The sequence below is a fragment of the Elephas maximus genome, chromosome 9 (genome assembly GCF_024166365.1).
Source record: "Elephas maximus indicus isolate mEleMax1 chromosome 9, mEleMax1 primary haplotype, whole genome shotgun sequence".
Lineage (NCBI taxonomy): Eukaryota > Metazoa > Chordata > Mammalia > Proboscidea > Elephantidae > Elephas > Elephas maximus.
The window spans coordinates 119,087,447-119,114,937 of NC_064827.1; the positions used below are offsets into that span (position 1 = coordinate 119,087,447).

The 27,491-nt window shown below is 39.2% G+C and overlaps 1 protein-coding gene across 2 annotated transcripts in view; it reads left to right on the forward strand.

Moving 5' to 3' along the window:
• The window catches only part of DIRAS2 (DIRAS family GTPase 2), a 252,675-nt gene that overhangs the window by 123,131 nt on the left and 102,053 nt on the right, over positions 1-27,491 (forward strand). Inside the window, exon 3 of one of the 2 annotated variants that reach the window (XR_007518591.1) lies at positions 26,602-26,674. The exons of the other annotated variant lie outside the window; for it this stretch is intronic. The gene's annotated coding sequence lies outside the window, so the exon portion shown is untranslated. Of the gene's footprint in view, positions 1-26,601; positions 26,675-27,491 lie in introns of those variants that run through there. 2 annotated transcript variants of the gene reach the window in all.

Here is a 27,491-nt window from a genome sequence, read left to right on the forward strand (position 1 = left end):
TTTGTCATTATACTTTTGAATAATTTTCTTAATTTCACCCACTGATTTATCTCTGTTTCTTTGCTTGTTCTGTGTTTTGCCTGATCTCTTGAAGAGTTCTGTATGTTAATCTTTTGTATTCTACCTGGGCTGATTCCAGGAATATCTCCTTGTCCAGAAGATTCCTTGATTTGGGAGCTTGTTGAAGCAATCATGGTCTGCTTCTTTATATGATTTGATATTGACTGTTGTCTCTGAGCCATCTATGTTATTGTATTTATTTTATGTTTGCTTACTGTGTCCTAGTTTCTTGCTTTGTTTTGTTTTGTTATGGCCAAATAGGATGCTCAAGTGAACTAGTTTGATTATTGACACCTTGAAGCTCTAATGTCCTTTCACTAGATGGCTAGAGTTGTTACCAGGTATATAAGCCCAGTAGTCCATTCACTCTTCTTGTATGGATTCAGCTGAGGTGTCCAGGTAGTCAGTCACCAAGTGTGTGGTGAAGGCTGTAACCTACAGTCTTAGAGGACAAGGGGTGATTAGTGTAGGCAAAGGTATCTGGGTGCAGCAAAGGGTTATGCTCTGAGAAAAGCAGGAGGCTGACAACCTTCCCCCAAGTGTCTGTGAAGAAAGCATGTCCCTGTTCCCTAGAGCACACAGGTGGGTGGGCTCTGCAGCCAGACCATGGGCACCCAATGCTTTTGGCTATAAGGATGTGGAATCACCAATTATCCTTGGACTCTTGTCATGGGTGGTTTGGGTGACATGGGTGGAGCCACCAGTCCTCAGACCCCTGATGTGGGTAGGTGAGGACCATGCCAACAAGGCCTAAGCTGCTGAAATGGGCCTACACATGTCCACCAGGGGTGAAAGGCATTCAAAGTCCATGGAGTGCTTGTGCCTGTGCCCAGGGAAAGGAGCCGCTTCCTCCCTGAGTTCTTAGCTTAGGGGAGCTTGCAGATTATTTTTTCCCCCATTTGTTAGTTTGTTCCTTCTCCAATGCTGGGAGAATGGGTCGGGGTGCAGCAGGACCTATCTTAGGCCCAGGGAACATGACTGCCACTGAAGCTGGCTTGGAGGCTGGAGCAGAGGGAGGAGGAATCAGATAAATGGGAGAGAGTTCTTTCAAAAGGGTTGTTTATGTCCACACTGTAAATTAGACACAAGTACTTATCTTTTTCCAAGAACGCTGTTCTTCACTGATTCCAGAGGCATGAGTAGACTCTGTGCCACTTGCTCTCTTCCACTGAACAATACCACCAGCCATGCCACAGTCGTACCAGGGGATTGGGCTGGCAGGGTGCCGGTTCCTGTCAAGTCAGGTCTGGCAACTACTCACTGCTTCTGAACCGTCTCTCCCTCATCCTTCTGCTCAGTCTAATTTCTTAAGTTTGCCTTTGCTGTTCAGGGCTCCTAGCTTGTCATATATATAATTGATTCACTTGTTTCTTTGGGTCTTTGTTGTAAGAGGGTCCACCGGAAGCATCCGTCTACTCTGCTATCTTGGCCCCACCTCCAGAATCTGTCTTATTTTTGTTTCCTGTGTGTTCAGTACTTTTACAATGTGTAGATGATTTGTTTGTGTGTTCTCCTTATCTGGAAGCAAGCAAATCAGACGTCTTATACGTATTGCAACAATTAGCTCAAAAAGGTCATAAAGTCTCTAAAGAGAAATTACAACTTTGCTTACCAAAAGTTACATACTTTGGATGTGAATTAGGCTCTAAAGGAATTTTGTTGACTTCTGATCAATTGCTCTCTATCAAAAAATTCCCTTGTTCCTCAACAAAAGGGAAATGAGAGGGTTCCTTCATTTTACAGGGTACTGGAGTTTGTGTGTTCCAAATTATTCATTGCTGGCTTTCCCCTTATGTAAGTTATTAAAAAAAAAAAAAAAAACAACAAGTTTGCATCTGAGCCTTTAAGTTGGGCTGAGGAGTCAGAAAATGCTTTTACAAATCTAAAACTTGCCTTTGGTAATCCTCTAGCCTTAGGACTTACAAATTGTAATAAAGCTTTTCAATTATATGTACATGAAAGAGAAGGCTAAGCTCTGGGAGTCTTGACTCAAAAACGTGATAAAAGACAAAGACTGGTATCATACTATAGTTTACAGTTAGATTGTGTTGCAAGGGGTTTACCCAACTGTTTAAAGGCAGTTGCAGCATCTGCCAAGTTAATGGAAGCTTTTTCAAACTTAATTCTACAAAACTACTTTACTGTATTTGTCCACATGCAGTTGAGTCTCTTTTAAACCGTAGTAGCACCCAACATTTTTCAGCTTGTAATATGAGCTATTGCTCCTATCTGCCTGTCATATCATCATTCAAAGATGCAGTAATTTAAACCTAGCTACTTTGTTGCCTCTGCCTGATGAGGGTGAATCTAATGATTGTCATTTAATACTAGAAGAAATTTTGGCTTTAAGGTTAGGTTTGAGTGGTTCTCCCATCCCTAATGTAGATTTTGAGCTGTTTGTAAATGGGTCATACCTTCACAACCCTAATGACTCTTACTGAGCAGGATATGCAGTCACAACTCAGTTTGACATTTTAGAACAAAAACCTCTGTGTTTTCCTAAGAGTGCTTAAATGGCTGAACCATATGCTATTACTAGAGCCTGTGAAATGTCTAAAGATAAAACATCTAACATTTTTATGGACAGTCAATATGTTTTTGGAATAGTCCATAATTTCGGAGTCTTGTGGAAGCAGAGAGGATTTTTAACTTCTAATGGAACAGAAATAAAAAATGCTAAGTATGTGAGTGAACTTCTGCAGGCTTTAAAGATGCTCAAAGCAGTGCATCTTTAGTATTAAAATACAGGCCCATACAAACAGGACTGATTCTGAATATAAGGGAAACACTGTGGCTGATTGAGTGGCTCACCAGGCCGTCCTGCAAGAAATAACCATTGCCTTTTTTTGTACTGTTAAAAGAATGGAAACTACTGATGATCCAAAACAAGTAATTTGTGTCAATTTGACAGAGAAGCAAAATATTGCCACCTCTTTAGACTATGACAGTTGCGAACAGAAGGGTCTATGGTTTGATTAAAAATCTAGACTATGGAGAGGCCCTAATCATCTTGTGATTTTGCTTAATTCTTCAGCCTGAGTTTCATTAAAAGCTTTCTACTCTCATATCATGGAGCTGATAAAATGAATCAAATTATGTTAAAATATTGGTGGAGTAAATTCTTAAAGGCCTCACAAACCATTGTGGCCCAATGTTCAATTTGTAAATCTGATAATCCAGGAAGAACAATTTTAGTTTCTAGAGAGAGTGAACCCTCACCAGATGAACATCTACAACTTGATTTTATTCAGTTACCTCTATCTGAGGTGTTTCAGAATGTCAAGCAGATGCCATAACAGTAGCAAAGAAATTATTAGAGCATGTTTTCCCAACCTGGGGTTTACCATTTGAAATGTCAAGTGACTGAGGAACTCACTTTACTGAGCAAGTCATTAAACAATTTGTTAAAGCATTAGAAATTCATTGGCACTATCATTGCCCTTACCACCCTTAATCCTCTGGCAAGGTAAAGCGAGTCAATGAGATATTAAAACTTACGTTATTTAAATTTGAATTTATCCATTATGAGATTATTACAGGAAGGCCAATGCTTCTCATTTATCATACTTTTTGGGACTCTATTATAGGGCATCAGGACATGGTACAATACTGTAAATCTCTCTGACACATGCAAAAAGATATATTTTACAGGTTCAAGATGACTTTATTGAGCCTCATGAATATATAAACCATAACTTAAAACTTGGTGACCGGGTATATTGGAAAAAGGATCAGCACATATCAGCTCCTGAAGTCTCGTTGGAAAGGACCTTATCAAGTTCTGCTTACAACTCACACTGCTGAAAAGCTTGATGGTATCAAACCCTGGATACATCTTTCTCAACTAAAATAAATTCCGGAATCCCAGTGAACTGCTGAAATTACTGATAACCTCATCTTAAGCTAAAAAGAAATAAAAACCTTACATGACATTTTTTATTTGTTTCATGCTTTTCTTATCTTTTAGCTTATCAACAGCATAATTCTTTTATTATGCTAGCCAAACAAGTTGCTGTTACAACAAATCAAACTAATTATTGAGCCTGTGCTCATGCATCCTCAAACAGGAATCCCACTAGTAGTAGTCCCTTCGAGGTTAGAAAAAATAGCTTATAGCTCCTATGCTCCTTAAGACAATTCAGCCCCTTATTAGAATGCCTGTAAGATAGTTAATAAATACTATACAGATTTTTATACAGATTGGGTTTATAACGTAGTCACAAAAAACCAAAAGTGTATGATATTTTTTCTCAGAGTTTTTCCAACTCTTTAGGTCAGTTCGTAGGTATTCATCAAAGTTCTAATTATATTTACAATGATGGCTATTATTTTTCAGATATTAAAACTTTATGCTCAGGTTTATTTCATTTCAAGGACCAAGTGACCTATGAACAAAGTACCCAAAAATTCATTTATTCCTCTCTACACACTGGTGGTGGAGCCCTGGTGGCACCATGGTTAAGAGTTTGGCTGCTAACCAAAAGGCCAGCAGTTCAAATCCACTAGCTGCTCCTTGGAAACTCTATGGAGCAGTTCTACTTGGTCCTATAGGATCACTATGAGTCAGAATTGTCTAAACAGCAACAGTTTTTTGGTTTTTGCACACTGATGAATCCTGCTATTTAAGTAGAACTATTACAAATGATAATTCTCCCGATATTGATGGTTATTCCATTCCTTTTGGCATATGCTCATTTATGACTTCTTCTGGCCCACCATGTACTGACCCATATATAGCATTAAAAGGATATTATTTCATGTGTGGTTGCTGAGCATATAAAATCCTGCCACCAAATTGGTTTGGAAGTTGATACTTGGCTTATGGAATGCTTCATATTTCATTTCATTCAAAACCCCCCTCAGGGAGAATGAGAAATATGAGAGAGATTAAAACTGATAGTGGCCATAAATGGGCCATCAAACAACTAACTGAAAAAATATCAATGAAAAAAGGAGTGTTAACTGGCTGTTCTACAGCAGGCATGGTTCCTATAGTTTCTGGACTTGGTTTAGCCTGTGTGGGGAAAAAAAAAATTAAGATTGCAAATAGTGTTAGACAAGGTGGCTCTGGAATTAGCCAGCTCTGTTAATAATCTAGGTGATGCTATACCCTCTCTCTCTACTGAAGTAACACAGATAAAAATGATGACACCACAGATTAGCTCTTTTTTATTTACTTGGTTCCCAAGAAGGAGTTTGTGTTTGATAAAAGAAAATTGTTGTGTGTATATTAATGACATCCAAGCAGAAGTATATAGGGATATAATGTTGGCTGAAACTCATGTCAGAGATGCAATACATGCCGCAGATACTCCCTTTACATCTTCCTGGGATTTATTTTTGTGGTTAGGAATTTTTGGTTCATGGGTCAGGCAAGTCTTTCAAAACATTGGCTTATGCATTCTTCTCATTTTGATCCTTTATTTTATCAAGCTATTAAGCTGCTTGGCATCTGGGGTCTTAAAAGCTTGCAAACAGCCATCTAAGGTACAACAAGTATTCTCCATCTGACTGGAAGAATGACAAAGATAAGAAGTTGAGGATCCAACAGAAATAGCATGTTTCGCAAAAGGGTACTCTATAAAACAGTACCTTTGAGACTCAAAGAAATACAGACTGGTGCCCCACAAACACTTAGTGATCAAAAACTCTAATCAACTCATGGTCAGATGGGGAGATACTGAGGAATCAAGTTTATATTTAAAACAGATATTATAATTTTATTTCAAAAGGCCTTCTCTAATCCATGGACGTAAAAATTCCTGACCCAAAATTAATCTGCTAGCATTTTTTTTCTCTCTCACTCAAAGTAACCAATCAACTTTTCTTTCCTGTTCCAAAGAGCAGACCCTAACAAAATCATCAACCTGTGATTAAATGAGACTTTGACTTCTTCAATTTAAATTTTTAAAGGTCTCAGTACTGCAGGTGGGTAGAGGGGCCATGAAATTGCAGCAGTCTACACAACCTCACAGTGTCAAACATCTCTCTGTCTTCCTTCAGTCAGGGTGTGGTCAACTCATCCCTAATCCCCTTGGGCTGGGTCAACAGGCACCACCCATAGGCTCAGGAGTCCACACAGCTCCATGCACTTGAGACAAGCCATCCATTTCTCTCTCTATCTCATAGGTCAAAGTGCCAATGGAACATGTTCAAACTCAGTCCATCTCTTCATTGCTGCACCTCCCCTACTTCTGCTTTTATAGCAAACCCAGGTAGTCACCTCAAGCAAGCATATCAGGCTGTCTACTCACTGGCTCCCTTAAACTGCCAGTCTTGGAAAAGGGCTCTACTGACTTTTTCTGCCTAGATGCACCCAATGGCAAACCAAACTGCTTGCTCGCAGTTCAAAAAGCAATAGTCATTTTTTTTCCTCCAGGTCCTTCCTTCAACTGCAAATCACCTGCCCTTCCAGCAGTTCTGGGTAGGTCTGAATGTCTTTTCAGATGCAAATTTTCTGACTCCAAAGGCTTTGGGTCAGGTTTTCAAACTAAGCCCCCAATGCTCTATAACCCACTACCATCGAGTTGACTCTGACTCATAGTGACCATATAGAACCGAGTAGAACTGCCCCACAGAGCTTCCAAGGAGCACCTGGCTAATTCAAACTGCTGACCCCTTGGTTAGCAGCCATAGCACTTAACCACCACGGCACCAGTGTTGCCATCCAATACTCTATACACAGGGCTATTGCATTCAAACCAACAGCCTGTGTTTCTTTTGGCCAAATCCCTAGTTCCCCTTTTAGCATATCCAATCAAGTATTCACTGAAGGTGGAGTTACACGCTTTCTGTGTTCTAATCTATAATACCCAATATTCATACCCATTATACACTTAGGTCTGTTTTATAACACAAGGTAGGAGAAACATTCAATATCCATAGTACATTCAGATAAACATATAAAACTTTTTTTTAAATATTCTGATTTCATCTCTTCTCCACCTTTGACTATTTTCCCATTTATATGCATGTGGCCTTGGGTTCTGGTGGGTGGAACCAGAAGATCCTGGAACCCTGTCAATGATCTTGTTTAACTGGCTTTTTCCTCAGGACACTCCATATGTGGCTTTTCTCTCCTCAGCTGCAGCATAACATCTCTTACTTTCCTTTTAGCCATTACAGATAACAACAACCACAGTAGCCATCCAGGAATCAAAAGTTTCACTTCCCACACCCTTTTGTCCTTTCTCTTCCAAAGTCCCATGCTTCCATGAGTCTGGAGCCATTGCAATGAATCCCATTTCTGATGCCAACTGTAAAAATGCTGTGGTAGTGTTAGACCTCCTCTACGTTCACAAAGGGGAGGAGAGAGAATCAAGATCATCATCAGCCCGAAGTTCATTCCTATGAGGTAGAGGTCAGATATACCTCCTCTCTCCAACTTTTTTTTTTTTTTTTACTAGTTCTAACACTAGCTGTTCATCCCACAGTACTCTCTACTTCTTTGCTATGCTCTATAATTCATTGCAATGGCCACATAGAACTCACAGACCATATTTACAGTTATGGGGTTTATTAGGGAAGTAGCAGACTACTATTAAAACTCTGGATCAACTTGGAAGTAACAGTAACAACTCAGGATACAATTCTTCAATCAAGACAACTTCTTCTCAGCCCTCAGCCCTGGGCCCTAGGACTGCCATATACCCTGCTTGGACAAACGTTACAAAGCTCTTTAGCTCTGCTGATAGGTACCTGGAGGCACCACGCTCCTCCAGCAAGCCTCCTCCCTAAAGGCACACACCTCTCTCACTCTGTGGGTTGGCATGCCCACTGTAGCTACCTTGCTCCATGAGCTGAGAAGCCCACCATGCCATCTCACGCCAGTCTCCTTGTTCTCACCACTCATGCCACTGCTGCCTATGGTGCTACTGTTCTCTCTCCCGGGTCTAGGAGGTTCTCAGTGCAGAGATCCTGGGTCCAAAAAACACGCTCTACTCCTGGCTTTTCTTCTTAATGGTAGTGAAGTACCCTTCTGCTTCTGGGACTGGCTTCATTTAAGCCTAGTGGAATGGCAAAACAGACCAATCCCCTCATTAGGGTTCAGTACATCTTATTTGAATGGTCCCACTCCCAAAAGCATTCCATGAACCCTTTTTTGCATTATTAACAGGCTGTCCAATCCCCTCAGTGGACCGCATGCACATTATTTGCATACTTCCACCCAATCATTTTGTGGGAGTCACAGAACCATGGCTAGAAGGATCATATTATAGTAATTCACTGTACCTCATTTCTTAATTTTAAGTCATGCTTAGAAAGACTTCACTACCCTACAATTTTAATAATATTTGGTCCATTTATAGTTTTATCTTTATATTTAAATTCTCTAGATATAGTTTGGGGTTGATAAAATGTAGGAATCTATTTTTTTCCAAACAAATGCATAACCAACTCTCTCAGCCTGACTTTTTATGTGGTTCACTAGTTACATTTTAAATCTCTGAAACTGAGTCAATCAAGGCAATACTAATTTAAACTACCCCTTTTTCTTTTCAGAAACCCTGGTGGCGTAGTGGTTAAGTGCTACGGCTGCTAACCAAAAAAGTTGGCAGTTTGAATCCACCAGGCACTCTTTGGAAACCCTGTAGGGCAGTTCTACCTTGTCCTATGGGATCACTATGAGTTGGAATCGACTCGGTGGCAATTGGCTTGGGCTTTCTCTTTTTGACATGAGCTCATCTTTCCAGCTTGACTTTTTCCTGACATACATCATTCCCTTTCTGGAAGATCATTGCTTTAGTGATATTATTTTCAAGTTACCGAAACTCTTTCCAGCCAGTTTCAAAGACAAGAGTGATTAAAAAAAAAGACACAATTGGCTTAATAAAGAACCACATATGATTCTGCATCAGAAATAATGATGCTGAAACTTTTGTGGAGATCCCTTGACTGATCCTTTAAATTTTAAGCGGTCACTCAATGGCTTTTCTGAAATGTTGTTGTTGTCAGATACCATTGCACAATGGAAGGAAACATTGCCTAGTTCTGCACCATCCGAATGATTGGTTGCAGATCAGACTTTTGTGATCTCTAGGGGTTGCATTGGCTGATATTTGGAAGTAGATTGCCAGGCCCTTTTTCTGGTCTGTCTTACTGTGTAAGCTCTGCTGAAACCTGCTCAGCATCATAGTAATATGCAACTCTTCACTGATAGATGGGTGCATTGTCTGGGAATCGAACACTCATCTCCTGCATGGAAGATGAGAATTCTACCACCACTGCTCGTTCTCAATCATCACCTTCATTGTTCTCACCAGGATTCCTGGCACTGGAGAAATGCAGGCTGAGGGGGCCAGTGAGCCACCACGGGCTCTGCCCCTGCTGGCACCACAGCAGATCCCATCATGGGGATGATCACGCATCAAATCTCAATAGGAAAGTGACCACAATACCATTCAACTGCCAAAAAACACCAAGGATCATGGCCCAGACAAGCTGACACACATTCTCAGCCATCACACTGACTCCTTTGCCTTGGCACGTCATCAGGAGGGAACAATCACTGGAGGAGGATGTGTTTGGTGAAGTAGAGGGCCAATGAGGGCATGGAAGGTCCTCAATGAGATGAATTGACACAGTAGTTGCAACAATGAATTTAAGCACTCTGGCGATTGTGAAGATGATGCAGGATCAAGCAATGTTTTGTTCTGTTCTTCATAAGGTCACCATAAGACAGAGCTGACTCAACAGCAGCTAGCACCAACAACTGTTGTGTTGCAGTTTACCTTCATGTGTTAGGGAAGGGTTAAAATTATGTTTCCTAATGCATGTATTTATTAGGGAACAGAGGTATAGAGTGACTGGAGTAAGCCCTGGCCCAGGACCAAGCTCTCTCATGATACCAGTTTTGTTATTGAACTCTTGTGGGAAAGTGATAGAAGAAAATATCAAAAAGTGTTTTCTTACCCAGTAATTCACACTTAATGCATTAATTATAGACAGTGAGCATCTATACTAATCAGGATGGTTATCTTCCTTTAGTATTTATCAAATGCTCACCATTAGTGTTTAAAGTGAAAATTAAATGGCTGGTGAAGCCAGATTTTTATACTATCTCATACCATGAGACTGTACATCTGTTTTATTCAGTATAGTTTTTCCTTTCCCCAGAGCTCCCCATTATCCAACCTCTTGTCTGTCATTGCTACCTTACGCCTGATTCCACACCAAGTCAATTCCAGATGCCCTCTCCTCTCCCCTTGAGGGATAGAAGGCCTATGGGTTCAAAGTATACAGCTTGTATTTCAGTCATTCAACAAGTATTAAGGACGAAAAGTTTAAGGGGAAGAAAAATCTTGGACAATAACCTTCTGTGTGATGCAGAACAAAGTTAAAATATTGAAAGTAGGGCTCAGGAAGGAGCAAGATATGCCATTTTTGTTTTTTTCAGTACATACAAACTGAGCATATTTTCAGAGACAAAGCAAGTGATCAAGGGAATCCCAGGTGTGGGAAAAAATGTTGGAGATATAACCAGAAGGTAATGGGAATCTGTATGTAGGACCTAGATTTCAGGGACAGGATTTCCATTTCTAGAAAACAGGACCAAAGCCTTGGGGGAAATGGGTTATTAGAAGGAAAATTTGAAGTACGCATTTACTTGAATAATAGCAGGTAGCATTTCTTACCAGCCATGGTGCAAAGCAATTCAGGATGAGGGGTAGAAGGCAGGAGCTTAATTACAAGGAAAGAAACCTCATAGCCTCTTACTAAATTTTGAATCCTGGGTCAGGCTAACAAGCTGAGCACACAAGCAACAGTTGCAGCTCCGCTTCCATTGCTTTCTCAAGAAACAGGTTAGTTATATGATCAAGGGCTGTGCTGAGCATGCAGGTTGAATGAAATAGCCTCATCAAAACTTAGAGAACTGGAAGCAAGAACTCTCCCAGTTGCCACTGAGTTGATTCCAAGTCATGACAGCCCCATGGGTGTCAGAGTAGAACTGTGTTTAATTGGATTTTCAAAGACTGATTTTTTGGAAGTAGATCACAAGGCTTTTTTCCAAGGCACACCTGCGTAGACCCAAACCTCTAATCTTTTGGCTGGCAGCTGAGTACATTATCTGTTTGCTCCACATAGGGACTCCAGCAAGTCACTTTTTCTTTATTTTTCAAAATATGAATAATAGTTTTCACCCCAAAATTCACTCAGTTCAGAGGAAGTGATCAGAGACACCTGGAAAAGCAAAAAAACCCAAAATCGTTTTATCACTGAAGATGGGCGCCGTTCCCACAAAGGTCTATGTAAACATAATGATTCCTGAACATGTGAGCTCACAGAAAGCAGTCTCTGCTGCGCACAGCAGTCTCTGACACTCTGCCAGCTGGGCTAAATTAGGAGGGTGAAGGATTAGGTGTAGGGAGGAAATCCTCTGTGGTCTTCTTAAACTTGAAAATTAAGAAAAGTATTTTTTAAAAAAGAAAACTCTTTTTCCAATTTACACACACACATATGTGTAGTATATAGTTTATGTGTGTGCATTCATGTATGTATGTGCATGTGTATACGCATGCACGCATATATTTTTGCATCTATCTGTATATCTATCTCTTCTTCACCAGGGTTCATCTTCACGAGCATAGAAAAAGCACAGGTGTGTTGAGATCTGGGACAGATCTGGGACAGGTGCACCCTCCCCCCCAAAAAAATAATGAAACCAAGTGTGGTTAGTCAAATAGCCCCCAAAGATCTCTAAGTTCTAATTATACCCCACATGGAAAGAAGGAATTTGAAGATATGATTAAGGATCTTGAGATGGCTAGATTATCCTGGATAACCCACGTAGGCCCTAAATGTAACCACAAGTGTTCTTATAACAGAGAGGCAGGGGAAGATGTGACAACAAATGTAGGAGACAAACACTGGAGGTTGGAGTGATGTAAGAAAGGAATAAGGGGCCAAGGAATGCAGGCGGCCTCTCCTTCCCCAGTAGACTTGCTCCCATTTACTTTTCAGAGTCTTCAGATAGCTGACTTATGCATTCTGCACTGAAGACATTGCATCTGGTGGGAGAGACAGGCAGAGTATGCTTATTCCAGCTTTCCTGGAATCAACATCATATGTCATCATTTGTGAAATATCTATTCATTTTTTTGTGTGTTTTTTCCCCATTGGATTGTCTTTCTTAATCAATCTCTCCTTTTTACTTAAAAAATAATTCCATAATTAAATAGTTTACTTTGACTTCTCCCCCACGTGTCAGTTTGTCGTACTATGGGGGCTTGTGTGTTGCTGTGATGCTGGAAGCTATGCCACCGGTATTCAGATACCAGCAGGGTCACCCATGGAGGACAGGTTTCAGCTGAGCTTCCAGACTAAGACAGACTAGGAAGAAGGTCCCGGCAGTCTACTTCTGAAAAGCATTAGCCAGTGAAAACCTTATGAATAGCAGTGGAACATTATCTGATATAATGCTGGAGGATGAGCCCCCCGCCCCGGGTTGGAAGGCACTCAAAAGATGACTGGGGAAGAGCTGCCTCCTCAAAGTAGAGTTGACCTTAATGACGTGGATGGAGTAAAGCTTTTGGGACCTTCATTTGCTGATGTGGCATGGCTCAAAATGAGAAGAAACAGCTGCAAACATCCATTAATAATCAGAACCTGGAATGTACGAAGTATGAATCTAGGAAAATTAGAAATCGTCAAAAATGAAATGGAACGCATAAACATCGATATCCTAGGCATTAGTGAGCTGAAATGGACAGATATTGGCCCTTTTGAATTGGACAATCACATAGTCTACTATGCTGGGAATGACAACTCGAAGAGGAATGGTGTTGCACTCATCGTCAAAAAGAACGTTTCAAGATTTATTGTGAAGTACAACGCCGTCAGTGATAGGATAATATCCATACGCCTACAAGGAAGACCAGTTAATATGACTATTATTCAAATTTACACACCAACCACTAGGGCCAAAGATGAAGAAATAGATTTTAATCAGCTGCTGCAGTCTGAAATTGATTGAACATGCAATCAAGATGCATTGATAATTACTGGCGATTGGAATGCAAAAGTTGGAAACAAAGAAGAAGGATCAATAGTTGGAAAATATGGGTTTGGTGATAGAAACATTGCCAGAGATCAAATGACGGAATTTTGCAAGACCAAAGACTTCTTCATTGCAAATACCTTCTTTCACTAACATAAACGGCGACTATACACATGGACCTCGCCAGAAGGAACACACAGAGATCAAATTGACTACATCCGTGGAAAGAGATGATGGAAAAGCTCAATACCATCAGTCAGAACAAGGCCAGGGGCTGACTGTGGAACAGACCATCAATTGCTCATATGAAAGTTCAAGCTGAAACTGAAGAAAATCAGAGCAAGCCCACGAGAGCCAAAATATGACCTTGAGTATATCCCACCTGAATTAAGAGACCATCTCAAGAATAGATTTGATGCATTGAACACTAGTGACCGAAGATCAGACGAGTTGTGGAATGACATCAAGGACATCATCCATAAAGAAAGCAAGAGGTCACTGAAAAGACAGGAAAGAAAGAAAAGACCAAGGTGGATGTCAGAGGAGACTATGAAACTTGCTCTTGAGTGTCGAGCAGCTAAAGCAAAAGGAAGAATTGATGAAGTAAAAGAACTGAACAGAAGATTTCAAAGGGCCTCTCGAGAAGACAAAGTATTATAATGACATGTGCAAAGAGCTGGAGATGGAAAACCAAAAGGGAAGAACACGCTCGGCGTTTCTCAAGCTGAAAGAACTGAAGAAAAATTCAAGCCTCGAGTTGCAATAGTGAAGGATTACCTGGGGGAAAATATTAAATGATGCAGGAAGCATCAAAAGAAGATGGAAGGAATACACAGAGTCATTATACCAAAAAGAATTAGTCGATATTCAACCATTTCAAGAGGTGGCATGTGATCAGGAACCGATGGTACTGAAGGAAGAAGTCCAAGCTGCTCTGAAAGCATTGGCGAAAAACAAGGCTACAGGAATTGTTAGAATATCAATCGATATGTTTCAACAAACAGATGCAGTGCTGGAGGTGCTCACTCGTCTATGCCAAGAAATATGGAAGACAGCTTCCTGGCCAACTGATTGAAAGAGATCCATATTTATGCCTATTTCCAAGAAATGTGATCCAACCGAATGTGGAAATTATAGAACAATACCATTGATATCACACGCAAGCAAAATTTTGCTGAAGGACATTCAAAAACAGCTGCAGTAGTACATTGACAGGAAACTGCCAGAAACTCAGGCCGGTATCAGAAGAGGACAGGGAACCAGGGATATCATTGCTGGTGTCAGATGGATCCTGGCTGAAAGCAGAGAATACCAGAAGGATATTTACCTGTGTTTTATTGATTATGCAAAGGCATTTACTGTGTGGATCATAACAAAATATGAATAACACTGCAAAGAATGAGAATTCCAGAACACTTAATTGTGCTCATGAGGAACCTTTACATAGATCAAGAGGCAGTTGTTTGGACAGAACAAAGGGATACAGATTGGTTTAAAGTCAGGAAAGGTGTGCATCAGGGTTGTGTTCTTTCACTATACCTGTTTAATCTGTATGCTGAACAAATAATTCAAGAAGCTGGACTATATGAAGAAGAACGGGGTATCAAGATTGGAGAAAGACTCATTAACAACCTGCGTTATGCAGATGACACAACCTTGGTTGTTGAAAGTGAAGAGGACTTGCACTTACTAATGAAGATCAAGGACCACAGCCTTCAGTATGGATTGCACCTCAACATAAAGAAAACAAAAATCCTCACAACTGGTCCAGTGAGCAACATCATGATAAACGGAGAAAAGATTGAAGTTGTCAAGGATTTCATTTTACTTGGATCCACAACCAACAGCCATGGAAGCAGCAGTCAAGAAATCAAAAGATTCATTGCTTTGGGCAAATCTGCTGCAAAGGACCTCTTCAAAGTGTTGAAGAGCAAAGATGTCACCCTGAAGACTAAGGTGCACCTGACCCAAGCCATGGTATTTTCAATCATATCATATGCATGTGAAAGCTGGACAATGAATAAGGGAGACCAAAGAAGATTTGACACTTTTGAATTGTGGTGTTGGTGAAGAATATTGAATATACCACGGACTGCCAAAAGAATGAACAAATCTGTCTTAGAAGAAGTACAACCAGAATGCTCCTTAGAAGCAAGTATGGCGAGACTGCGTCTTATATACTTTGGACATGTTGTCAGGAGGGATCAGTCCCTGGAGAAGGACATCATGCTTGGCAGAGTACAGGGTCAGTGGAAAAGAGGAAGACCCTCAACGAGGTGGATTGACACAGTGGCTGCAACAATGAGCTCAAGCATAACAACGATTGTAAGGACCAGGCAGTGTTTCGTTCTGTTGTCCAGAGGAAAGCTATGAGTCGGAACCGACTCGACGGCACCTAACAAGAACAACACTTTGACTTCTGATGGTTCCTTTGGATCTCATATCTCCCAAACAGTTTTAGATTAACATTAGCCAGATGCTCAGTGTTCTGACAATTGACTCTTGAATATTTTCCACTTTAAGAGCAATTGTTTCTGATATACATCCTATTTCCAAAGAAAGAAAATTAGATATCCTTTAATATTAAAATAGAAAAGGCATTAATTGTGAGAGAAAACAGAGTCCCTCAAAAGGGTACTAGAGATAAGGGACCAGGAAAATGGGACTGGCTGGTTATTCTCAAGCCCTACTAAGTTTCTGACAGCCTAGGGAGGAAAATGGAAATGTGGATCTCATTGTCTATAGCTATTTCAATAACTAAATTAACATATGTGGCTTCAAAAACACTACGAAATTAAAGTTTTGTAATCCTATAAATGTTGACAACCTTATACAGATACATCATAGATAAAAGATTCTTAAGGCAATACAATTTGAAAAAAAAAATCATGTAAAGTAGTTCTGGCCTTCAATAGGAAGACATCATAAATTCTAGTACCCTTGGATGTTATTGGTAGGGAAGTAGATTATTACTGACTCCTCTGATATTTATTTTTGCATTTATTAGTTATTCTTAGCAAATTTCCAATACGTTAACAAATAGATACACTCTTATCCAATAGCTTCTCCCTAGGATTCAGTAGTATCTTTTCCATATATTCCTCTAGGGAAGCTATATAAATAAGCAGCTTGCTCTTTCAAAAAATAAAACTTGCTATAGTTTTCTCTTTTTATCTGAAAAATATTAAAATTATGATAATTTTTATTAAAATCTTAGGAACATAATTTTTTGTAAGCGTGCAATACTCATCACAAATTTTCTTTTATTTGGAATTACAATATGTATCATCAAGCGGATTAGCTGAGACAATGCATAAATAAGTTAAATATATGGAGTAAAGAGTATTGTTTGTAAGATTCAGTATTCTTATGTCTAAGTATATACAATTTTTATAGTAATAAATATTCCATAATCATAGTTTATTATTAGTTATGATGTAAATACTCTATATTAGTTACTTAAGAGTATTTTAATTCAGGCCAGAATTGTGGAGGTTTTCCTTCCTAATCTGCTTAAAGTGGACATAGCAATTATGATGTACGATAGAATTCTCCACCTGGTAACAGTGGTTGCCATGGTGATGACCGCGTGGGCAAGAAGCGTGGTGACTCACTGTGTTTTCTCTGCTTGACTTCATCATCTCCAAAGGGGAATAGTGTGCATCTGGCCGAAGCTCGCCTTTCAGGTCCCTTTGTTATCATCTGAGCTGCCAGTTAGGAGGAGAAAATGGACACTGTGGAGTTGTCCTATTAAAAACTATTCCTCAGCATAAAGGGATCAGTGATTTAGTTTGCTAAAACATAATCTACAACTAAACAAAGAAAATCTGATGGTATATCATGGAAACAATATGACTATTGTGGTACATTTACTGAGGCATGATTAATATGCCCTCAATGACAAAATTAAAACAAACGTGCACTGTTTACACTTGGGGCCATGTTTCATCTACTACAAGCAATTGCAAAATGAAAGAAAAGTATATTACTGATGAATTTTAAGACTACTTTTTTCATTTCCTAGCTGTGGGTTATATATTTTTAAGAATCCCCATCAGTTCAGAGAAGATGTACTAGTAATTTGAAGTTAGGATTCAACTGCTGAATCCTCCCTCTAACAGCTCTGAGACCTTTGGAATGTTACTGTGCCTTGGTTCTTTCCAAAGTAAAAAGAAAAAAAAATAGTAATGTGGGAATTAGGATTAAAGGTGAAATATATTAATATACTTAAAACAGTGCTTACCATGGAGTCCTGGTGGTACAGTGGTTAAGAGCTACGGCTGCAAACCAAAAGGCCAGCAATTCAAATCCACCAGCCGCTCCTTGGAAACCCTATGAGGCAGTACTACTCTGTCCTGTAGGGTCACTATGAGTCAGAATCTACTCAATGGCACATAACAATAACAATAGGGCTTAACAAAATAACCATTAAATACAGTAAAACCTGCAAAAGCCAGAACCTGTGTAAGGTGGAAGTCTCTCAGTGAAGGAAAGCTCAAGTATTTTCCACTAAAATGAGCAACAGAAAAGTGGTAAGACTGTTGTTATCGTTGTTATGTACTGTCAAGTCAGTTCCTATTCATAGTGATCTATATACAACAGAATGAAACACTACCCAGCCATGTGCTGCCCTCACAATCGTTGCTGTTTGAGCCCATGGTTGCAGCCACTGTGTCAATCCATCTCATTGAGGGAAGACTCTTTTTCTCTGACCCTCTACCGTACCAAGCATAATCTCTGTCTTAGGCTGGGTTCTCTAGAAAAGTAAAACCAATTTTTTTTTTTTTTAAATTTCAGGGATGCGAGTTTAATTCAGAAACCAGTTAATGTAATCCACAATATTAACAAGCTGTAGAAGAAAAATCACAGGATCTATCAGTCGTTGCGAAAAAAGCATTCGTGATTAAAATATCTCAGAAAAATAGGAGGAGAATCTCTTCAACTTGATAAAAAGTATCTACAAAAAACTACAACTAATATTATGCTTAATGGTGAAAGACAATGTTTTACCCTAAGATCAGGGACAAGTCAATATATATATACGTACATATATGTAGTGAGAGAGAGCGAGAGGGGATTTATCTCCAGGAAATGGCTCACACAGCTGTAGAGGGTGGCAAGTACCAAGCCCATGGGTCAAGTGTCAAACTGGAGGCTTGTCCTGACTCAGGTAGCAGCGAGGGTTGACAAATCCCAATATTGGGAGTTAAGTTGCTAGCTCAAGTCCCAAGAACAGGAAGTCAGGTGATGAAGAGCCGGATGCAGAGCAACAGCCTTGATGGATCATCTATTTAAATACTGGAGGCAGGCCACACTCCCAAGAAAACTTCCTTTCAAATGACGGGCTTCTCATAGCAGATCTCATCGTGGAGTTGATTACATAATTACATAACTGCCAAATTACATCATTACATAGTTGCCAAACCACTGAAAATCATGGTCCAGACAAGTTGATGCATAACCTTAACCATCACAATGTCTTTTCCCAAGGATTGGTCCCTTCTGATAAAATGTCTGAGGTATGTGAGACAAAGCCTCACCACCTTCGCTTCTAAGGAGCATTCTGGCTGTACTTCTCCCAAGGCAGGTTTGTTCATTCTTCTGGCAGTCCATGGTATGTTCAATATTCTTTGCCAACACCATAATTCAAATGCAGCAATACTTCTTCAGTCTTCCTTATTCATTTTCCAGCTTTTGTATGCATATGAGGGGAATAAAAATGCCATGGCTTCGGTCAGGTATATCTTAGTCCTCAAAGTGACATCTTTGTTTTTCAACTTTGAAGAACTCTTTTCGCAGCAGATTTGCCCAATGCAATACGTCCTTTGATTTCCATGAGTGCTGATTGTGGATCCAAGGAAAATGAAGTCCTTGACAACTTCAATCTTTTCTCTGTTTATGTATAATGTTGCTTATTGGTCCAGTTGTGAGGATTTTTGTTTTCTTTATGTTGAAGTGTAATCTGTGATGAAGGCTGTAGTCTTTGATCTTCATCAGTAAGTGCTTCAAGTTCTTTTTGCTTTCAGCAAGCAAGGTTGTGTTATCTGCATATTAAGGTTTTTAACGAGACTCACGCCAATCCTGATGCTCCATTCTTCTTCATATAGTCCACCTTCTTGGATTATTTGCTCAGCATACAGATTGAATAAGTATGGTGAAAGGATACAACCCTGACACACACCTCTCCTTATTTTAATCCACATAGTATCCCCTTAAAACCCATCACCATGGAGTCGATTCTGACTCATAAAGACCCTATAGGACAGAGTAGAACTACCCCACAGGGTTTCCAAGAAGTGCCTGGTGGAGTTGAAGTGCTGGCATTTTGGTTAGAGGCCTTATCTCTTAACCACTATGCCACCAGGGAAACCCTTAAGTGTTTTGCAATTCTCATTCTTTGCATTGTTATCTATTTTTACTACAGTGGAACATGGGAAAACTGAAACTCGTTGGGACTGTCTTGTTTTTCTGGGTCTTGCAAGTTTTCCACTTTTGACACAGTGCAGTCTTACCGCTTTTCTATTGTTAACGATTAAATATTCTACTTCATAAATACCCAGTGACTTTTCCTTCTCTGACAGATTTCTGCCTTACACAGGTCCCAGCTTTCGCAGGTTTCACTATGTTATCATCACTGTTAAGTATTGTAGTATTTTGTGTGTCAGAGTATTCAAATTACTATGGTTTCCATGATGAGTGATTTCCCCTAAACACTTTGGGCCACCTGTCCCACATCTTAACCCTCCCCTTGAAGTTAGAGTGAGATGCATGTTGGTGGACGACAGCCATTGTTCAAGGTTTCTCAATTAGTTGGAGCTAACCTGTCAAAGGAGTCCCTGGTGGCAGAAAATGTTAAGCACTTGACTATTAACCAAAAGGTCTGCAGTTTGAATCCACCCAGAAGCACCTTGGAAGACAGATCTGGCAGAGATCTACTCCCCAAAAGTCACAGCCATTGAAAACCCTATATCCAGTTCTGCTATGCAACACAAGGGGTCACCATGAGTCAGAATTGACTCAATGGGAACCGGTACTAGTACTGGTAATCTGTCAAAAATCCTGAGTTTATTGGCCTTTCCCTGTAATGGTGAGAGAAACGTGTAGATGTATCTACCGTGTTGACTGCTACTTTACCTCTGGGGGAATGTCCCAAGACCTTCCTTGGCGAGGGACATGGCTGGCCCATTGACCTCAGGTTAAGCTGCCCTCTTACTGGAATTAATCAGTAATAGAAAGAGCATTTGGTGTTCCATCTGCTGGTTCTGCTGTTTTAGTTCTCACAAGAGGAAGAACACAGGTGGGATTTAAAACAAAACAAAACGAAAAATCTATTGGGTCCTCTCAAAAACCCACTATTGGTGTTATAAACAGTATTTACTTGAGTTGTTACTGAGTATATACAAATTTGTCAGAACAGTTTATGGAAATTCAGGGATCCCTATCCAATTTTAAAAAAAAAATCATACAAAAGATTTTAGTGGTGATGTTTCGTTGTTTTGTTTTCTGGAGATATTTTAGAATTTTAGGTACTAAAATTTACTTTTCCATTTATAATATAGTTCAAGATTACCAAGACTTTCTAAGTCATACCAATTTAATTAGTCATTGAGCCATATTTTAATGGCCTCAGTGAATTTATCATTTGTGGTAAGGAAATAAGAGAGGATAAAGCATCTGGTTTGCTTATCAAATGGATGAAGATATGGCTATGTGCATCTCAAAGAAGAGAGGTACAACTGCAGATACATCATATTGGAGCTGCCACAGACTGCCCGGGAAATTTACAAATTTATAAAGTCTACAACCCATCAATTCTAACTCATAGTAACCCCATTGTGTCAGAGCACAGCTGTTTGCTGCAGTCTGTTCTTCAGGGTCTGGTTTTTGAAAGTAGATTGTCAGGCCTTTCTTTTGAGGCAGCCCTGGGTGGACTTGAACCTCTAACCTTTTGGTTAGCAGCCACACATGCTAATTATTTCGACCATCCAGGAGCTCCAAGATGGGCCTAAGTCGAGGACACTTATCTCTATAGTTTCCAGAAAAAGTTGAATTTATTAAGGATTGATCATTCTTAAACAGGAGATTAAACTCACTATACTTTTTTGTTGCTTTATGTTTCTACATTAAGCTGATGATGTACTTGTACATCTATTTGTACCACCACTCAAAAAATGACTATGAATGATTAGAGCTTGTAATTCCTTTTTCTTAATCCCTTCTCCCACCCCCTTTGCTTTAATAGGCACCCCGTCTAATGTTTGATATTTATCCTTAAATACGCATACATCTTATAAAATATATAGTATTATTGTAATTATACATGTATTTTAAATTGTATTCCACTTAGGGGCCCTTTCATTTCATTGTTTTCTTTTAAATACATAGTCTCTTACTAGGTGTATATCTAGTTCAGTGGTTCTTAAGCTATTTGGTTGCTTAAAATTATTGAGTGTCCCTAAGAGCTTTTCGGAAATCCTGGTAACATAGTGGTTAAGAGCTACGGCTGCTAATCAAAACGTTGGCAGTTCGAATCCACCAGGCGCTCCTTGGAAACCATATGGGGCAGTTCTACTCCGTCCTATAGGGTTGCTATGAGTTGGAATCCACTTGATGGCAACGGGTTTAAGAGATTTTCTTCTTCTTTTAACATAAGTTACATCTGTCAATAGTTATCATTAGCTGCTGCTGAGTCAGCCTAGGACACATGGTGACCTCAAGCACGATGAGATTGAGATCGAAGCATTACGATCCATAGGGTTTGCATAAGTTGCATTTCAGAAGATCACCAGGTCTTTTTTCCTTATCCATCTGAAAGCTCTATTCAGCCCTGTTTGGCATCAAGGCAGCACGTAAGCTTCCACTGACAGAGGGGTGGTGGCTGCACTTGAGGTGCATTAGCTGGGGATCGAACCCTGATCTCCTGCACGAAAGGTGAGAATTCTACCACTGAACTGCCACTGCTCCCTTTATCAATAATTATATTAGAAATTAAAATTGTACACTTAAGACGTATTTATTTATTTGAAACTAAATAATGCCCATTACACATTAACATGTTTTATAAGATATATATTTCTATAAAATGTAACTATATTTTCCAAAAAATTAGTGAGAAAAGTGGCCTTGTTTCCTATTTCTTTGCACATCTTAGTCCGTTGCAATATATTGGTTCAGTTGATAAATATGAAGGAATTCCGGCCTCCTATAGATATGTGCTAGAAAAGGGAGCGGTACTCTAATCGGCTAGCCTACTAATTGTGTATATTCTCTTTGGTGCTACAATAGAATTGGCATGTAGTAGTTTGCTTGAAGTGGGAGAAAGATGTAGCAGTCTGCTTCCTCAGAGATTTACAGTCTTGGTAACCCTGTGGGGTCACATGAGTAGGAATAGACTTGACTCAACTGCAGTGGGTTTGATTATTTTCTAAAAGGTTGATTGCAGTGTGGAATCTGAAACCATGTCAATTAACTTTTTCTACTCATTTAACTTCAAATCTGTTGGTCTATCTTGTATTTTGCATTTCTCTTTTACCCATGCATGATACTGTAAGATCGTAAATTGGTCATTTGAATAAAATAACGTTTCACTGACTAATGCAGATCTTCTGAATGATGACACATTTAGTTATATACTGTAATAAAAAAGTATACTCATTCACAGCTCACCACTGATCTCATCAGAAAAGCCTTTAAATACTGGAAGCTGTCAAGTTCAATGGCAGATACAAGTATTCCAAGATTCTAATTTTCATTTGAAAGCTCAAATCTTGTTATTGGCAGCAAATAATGTGAGTTATTTTCCTAGAATTAACAAGCTCATTTTGTTCATTTTTGAGAGAATGTCTGCAAAAATCTAGGTTGGAATAACCATTACTTGTCAGATGTTCTATGAGTACAAATGGTTTCCCATGAAGAAAGTGACTATTTCAGCTCACAGATCAAATAATCACACAAGTGCTTTTCCTTAAGAGTCCTCATGCCTCAGTGTGGAGCTAAGGGTCTTATTTGTAGTTCCCACTTCATCACATACAGTATGAAAGAGACATATACTGTCCCATCAAGGGTGGCGGTGATGGTTCAGTGGTAATATTTTCATTTTTCATGTAGGAGGCCTGGGTTCAGTTCTCGGCCAATACATCTCAAAAGCAGCCATCACCCATCTGTCAGTGGAGGCTTGCATGTTGCTAGGATATATGTTGCCAAGCAGGTTTCAGTGAAGTTTTGTGACTAAGATGGACTGGGAAGAAAGGCCTGGGAGTCTATTTCTGAAAATCAGCCATGGAAAATCCTAGAGATCACAACAGTCTGGTCCACAACTGATCATGGAGGATGGCGCAGGACCAGGTAGCATTTCGTTCTGTTGTGGGTGAGGTCACCGTGAATCGGAGGCCAACTTGATGGCAGTGACAACAGTTTCATTAATGACATTTTTAAGCAAAACTGACATTAATTTTATTGTGAGTATATGTGGTAATGAGTGTAATGATTCTGGCACAATATAGTTTGGTGCCACTTCTTGATACCTGCTAAGGCCTCAGCAATTTTATCCCACATTACTTTGCACCATTATAGCAGATATCAACACAGCAAAAAAGGAAAATAACACCTTAATATTGTTATGAAAATGGTTTTGACCTCACGAATTTACTGACAGGGTCTCTGGGAATCCCAACAGTCCTCAGACCACACGTAACTGTTTCCCTACGTGTTCAATTTTATGAATGTTTTTGATTACATAACTAGACTAATCCAGTTATGTAATGGTGACACTATTGGATGAAGTTATTGAGATCTTAGGGAGAAAAATCTTCATAGTGCTGAGATGCATATTAAAAATTAGATGGGCAATTTTTAATTTTTGATAATACGTAAGTGAAATTTCCAATAAACATGTGCAGATTGAGCTGTGTGAGTTAACAATGAACCTTTAGATTTAAAAGTAGGATCTCTCACGATGACTAAAAATATTGAGGACTCAGTTTCACGATAACAAGTTGTTGTTAGGTGCCGTCAAGTTGGTTCCGACTCACAGCTGCCCTGTGTACAACCGAACGAAACACTGCCTGATCCCGTGCCATCCTCACAATGGTTGCTATGCTAGAGCCCATTGTTGCAGCCACTGTGGCAATGCATCTCCTTGAGGGTCTCCCTCTTTTTCGCTGACCCTCTATTTTGCCAAGCCTGATGCCCTTCTCCAGGGACTGATCCCTCCTGATAACATGTCCAAAGTATGTGAGGCACAGTCTCTCCACCCTTGCTTCTAAGGAGCATTCTGGTTGTACTTCTTCCAAGACAGATCTGTTTGTTCTCTTGGCAGTCCATGGTATATTCTATATTCTTCACCAACACCATAATTCGAAGGTGTCAATTCTTCTTTGGTCTTCCTTATTCATTGTCCAGCTTTCACATGCACATGATAACGTGACAAAATAATTACAAATACGACAAAAAGGGACCTCTGCCACAATTTATCTCCTATTATATTCTGTTTCAAGATCAAAAAAAAAAAAAGACCGTTGCTGTTGAGTTGAGTCTGACTCAAAGCGACCATAGCCTTGTAATTATTTTTACCTTTATCTGTATAACATGGTGTAATGTCCAATATGGTGAATTATATTCTCAACGCATTTATGTCAAGAGTCTTCCCATTATGGAAAGGTTTTTTCATTAAATTGATGAAGAAAACTTGTGGCTTCTGATTACAACTATATTTTTTTCAGTCTCCGAGGGAGAATAAAAAAAATGAAATGAGTCTGATGGTTAATTTTTACCACATGGTTCAATGGTAGAATCTAAATTACCTTAGGCTCATAAGATAATCTGGTCAACTCATCCTCTTTCTCTCTTTTCTGGAATAATTTATATATGACAGAGGTTGCCCGTTTTTTCATAGACTGGCTACACTAATTTATAATCATCCAAGGCCTTGGGAGCTGTTTAATTAAATTCAATTTCTGTAAAAGTTATTGGCCTATATCCAGCTTTTTTTTTTTAATTTCATCCAGTGAAAACTTTGTCATTTTAAGTTTTCCCAAAATATTATCTGTTTCATCCAGATTTAATGTATACTTGTCCACAATATTTTTTTAATTGTAAATGTTCTTTCCCCTTTCATTCTGTAGTGTGCTAATTTCAATCAACTTTCTTTTTAATTGATTAGTCTTGCTGGGGGTTTGTGTTGTTGACATTTGCAAAGAAAAAAATTAGATTTTGATAATATTTCATATATGATTGTTCTGTAATCCTTTGATTTCTTCCTTTTTCTTTTTTACTTTATTTCTTTTATTGTATTTATAAAAATATTTTTAAAATTATGTTTTTTACAACATTTTGAGTTGAATTTTTGTATTTTCATTGCTCCTCTTCTGAGTCAGAAACATTGAATTTCCTTCTGTGGTTGCTTTAGCTATCCTCATTGTTCTTGATCTGTTGCATTTTTATTATCCTTTGGTTGTGGGTATTTCATAATGTCCATTTTGTTATCTTTTTTTGTCTAAAAAGTATTTACTTTTGTGTATTTAGTTTTCATACACACAAGCACACATACAGAAGTACAGTACTTGTACTTTTTCTTATTTAAGAAAGCTGTACCTACCTCGAGGTCATAAAGATATTCCATATTCTAGAAGCTTACCAGTTTGTCCTTTTCCTTCATGCTTTTATTCCATCTGGAATGTATTTTTGCATATGCTATTATCTGTGAGTCATTTTATTCCTTCCCCTATGGATATAGAGCTGTCCTACCACCGTTACTGAAGAGATTGTGCTAGCTCCACCATATAGTATGATATGCCAATAGATTTGAGGGTCTGTTTCTATGAACTTTATTCTGATTGGCCTATTTGACTAATCCTGCTTAATATCACATGCTCCTAGTTACTACAATTTTATAATAAGTTTTGATATCTGTTAGAACAAGTCCTCCTATTTTGTTTTTACTTAAGTATACCTAGGTTATTCTTGGCTTGTTATATTTCCACTCTTAAATTTTATAATCAGCTTGTCAAATTCCACACAAAAAAATTGTGTTTTCTTTAGGAGGACAATTCGGGGAAAACTGATGTAGTTAAAATATCAGATAATCCAATTCATAAACCTGTTATCTCTTTTTAAATATTTTATTTATTGATTTATTTTGGTGAAAATATACACAGCCAAAAGTGCACCAATTCAACAACTTCTACATGCACAATTCAATGACATTGGTTACATTCTTCACATTGTGTCACCATTCTTGCTATCTCTTTCCAAATTATTTCATCATTTACTTAGACTCACCGCCTTCCAAATTTCTCATCTATGCTTCAGAATTACTGTTGTCAGCTTGATCTCATATAGATAATTCTATTTTTTTAATTTTTATTGTGTTTTAAGTGAAAGTTTACAAATCAAGTCAGTCTCTCACACAAAAACTTATATACACCTTGCTACATACTACCAATTGCTCTCCCCCAGTGAGACAGTCCGCTCCCTCCCTCCACTCTCTCTTTTCCTATCCATTCCGCCAGCTTCTAACCCCCTCTACCCTCTCATCTCCCCTCCAGACAGGAGATGCCAACATAGTCTCAAGAGTCCACCTGATCCAAGAAGCTCACTCCTCACCAGCATCGCTCTCCATCCCATTGTCCAGTCTAATCCTTGTCTGAAGAGTTGGCTTTCGGAATGGTTCCTGTCCTGGGCCAACAGAAGATCTGGGAGCTGTGACCACTGGGTTCCTTCTAGTCTCAAACAGACCATTAAGCCTGGTCTTTTTACGAGAATTTTGGGTCTGCATCCCACTCCTTCAGGGGTTCCTTGTTGTGTTCCCTGTCAGGGCAGTCATCGGTTGTAGCCGGGCACCAACTAGCTCTTCTGGTCTCAGGCTGATGTAGTCTCTGGTTTATAGCCCTTTCTGTCTCTTGGGCTTGTAATTACCTTGTGTCCTTGGTGTTCTTCATTCTCCTTTGATCCAAGTGGGTTGAAACTCATTGATGCATCTTAGGTGGCCGCTTGCTAGCGTTTAAGGCCCCAGACTCCACTCTTCAAAGTGGGATGCAGAATGTTTTCTTAACAGATTTTATTATGCTGATTGACATAGATGTCCCCTGAAACCATGGTCCCCAAACCACTGCCACTACTACGCTGGCCTTTGAAGCATTCAGTTTATTCAGGAAACTTCTTTGCTTTTGGTTTAGTCCAGTTGTACTGACCTCGCCTGTATTGTGTGTTGTCTTTCCCATTACCTAAAGTAGTTTTATGTGCTATCAAATTAGTTGATACCCTTCTCCCACCCTCCCTCACTCTGCCTTCTCGTAACAATCAAAGAATATTTTCTTCTCTGTTTAATGTATATCTCAAGTTCTTATAATAGTGGTCTTATACAGTATCTGTCATTTTGCAACTGAATAATTTCACTCAGCCTAATGCCTTCCAGATTCCTCCACATTAAGAAATG